General features: G+C 38.6%; 1 pseudogene; it reads right to left on the bottom strand.

Moving 5' to 3' along the window:
- Positions 1–1104: 1104 nt before the first annotated feature.
- LOC134949790 (5S ribosomal RNA) lies at positions 1105–1224 on the bottom strand (annotated as a pseudogene).
- Between the last annotated feature and the right edge of the window lie 880 nt (positions 1225–2104).

Genomic DNA, 2104 nt, shown 5'->3' with positions numbered 1-2104 from the left:
GGATATAGCGACCGTCGGTGTCTTAGAATAGTTCAGTAAGTGTGGATCTAAAACATGTATCTAAAAATGAGTAACCAGATCAAAAAAGTGAATTAAAAAAGGGGGATGTTTATTTAGACACTAAAACAATTTGCAATAGCTAAAATTTAAACAGCAATATTTCTTAAAAAATGGGACAAAAACAACATACACAATGCTTTAAAATACCAGTTAAAATGTGTTAAAAATATGTAAAACAATTTTAACTTAACTTGGTATGAGGTCACTGCCAGGTAGCCCAACGCGTTTCGTCATTCAGACTTCATCAAGGGGTAAAGGCAGAATGAGACTGGACTTCTATTTATACTAGTACTAATCTCATAGTGATTGTGACATTACTTCCTGTTAATTATTCATGACATTGTAAAATGGGTTAAAAATTCTATATTTAAAGAATCTATGGTTTTATTTATTGGTATATGTGTATATAATCTCAAGGCAATGTTCAATAGGCAGATTTGGTGTTTAAAAAGCTTATAAAACTAGCTTGTAAAGGCGCCGGCGGTTCTTTGCCGCCCCACTTCCGGTTTTCGTCCGTCGCGTCATTTCCGCCCCACTTCCGGTGTGCGACTGCGCATGCGTCCGCGGCTGCGGGCGTAAGAGACCAAACAGCACTATGAAGCATGTTCTCAGAAAGTTCATTGCGGCGGCCATCTTTGAGTGGATTTGTTCATAGTGAATTTCATTCAGCAGCCATGTTTGCGGGGACCAAAGTTAGAGACATAGGTTTTATATCTCCAGTAAAGTGCATGGAAATAAATAGATAAAAAAACGGGGATTAGTCACTGTTAATACCAATCTAGTAACGTAGACTTGTTACAGTGAATGTTATATATATGCACACATGGAAATATATAGATATATGAATATATGAAAATATATAAAACATATAAAAATATAAAAAACATATAGATATGTAAATATATAATTATATAAATATATATATATAGTGCAAAGTGCAAACTGAAGATACTAGTATATAGTGTTAAGTGCTAAGTGCGAATTTAAATTATGATGCAGATATATTATACTGACATGCTCATGTAGGCTATATTATCGTTAGTTTGGTTACAGTACCTGATCTTCCCAGATGGTCTCCCTGGTCTGGTACTGATCAGGCCCGACACTGCTTCGCTTCCAAGATCGGGCGAGATTGGGCCTTTCCAGTGTGGTCTGACTGTAATGATCACTCTTTACCGTACATGTGTCAATCTCAATATATCAATACAGCTAAGAGGTGATGTTTATCCGACAGGAATAATGTGGATGGGAATGGGGTACGGAAAGAAGGGGTGGGGGAGAGGGTGGGGGGTGGGGGGGGGTGGGATGTGGTGGGTATGGGTGGAGGGATGGGGTCGGTCTAAGGTGAGGATCCAACCGTGACGGTTGGATCCTCACCTTAGACCGACCCCATCCCTCCACCCATACCCACCACATCCCACCCCACCCCCCACCCTCTCCCCCACCCCCCCCCCCCCACCCCTTCTTTCCGTACCCCATTCCCATCCACATTATTCCTGTCTGATAAACATCACCTCTTAGCTGTATTGATATATTGAGATTGACACATGTACGGTAAAGAGTGATCATTACAGTCAGACCACACTGGAAAGGCCCGATCTTGGAAGCGAAGCAGTGTCGGGCCTGATCAGTACCAGACCAGGGAGACCATCTGGGAAGATCAGGTACTGTAACCAAACTAACGATAATATAGCCTACATGAGCATGTCAGTATAATATATCTGCATCATAATTTAAATTCGCACTTAGCACTTAACACTATATACTAGTATCTTCAGTTTGCACTTTGCACTATATATATATTTATATAATTATATATTTACATATCTATATGTTTTTTATATTTTTATATGTTTTATATATTTTCATATATTCATATATCTATATATTTCCATGTGTGCATATATATAACATTCACTGTAACAAGTCTACGTTACTAGATTGGTATTAACAGTGACTAATCCCCGTTTTTTTATCTATTTATTTCCATGCACTTTACTGGAGATATAAAACCTATGTCTCTAACTTTGGTCCCCGCAAACAT

Source organism: Pseudophryne corroboree, chromosome 1 (genome assembly GCF_028390025.1).
Source record: "Pseudophryne corroboree isolate aPseCor3 chromosome 1, aPseCor3.hap2, whole genome shotgun sequence".
In the NCBI taxonomy this organism is placed as follows: domain Eukaryota; kingdom Metazoa; phylum Chordata; class Amphibia; order Anura; family Myobatrachidae; genus Pseudophryne; species Pseudophryne corroboree.
This window is presented reverse-complemented; position numbering and strand designations above follow the sequence as displayed.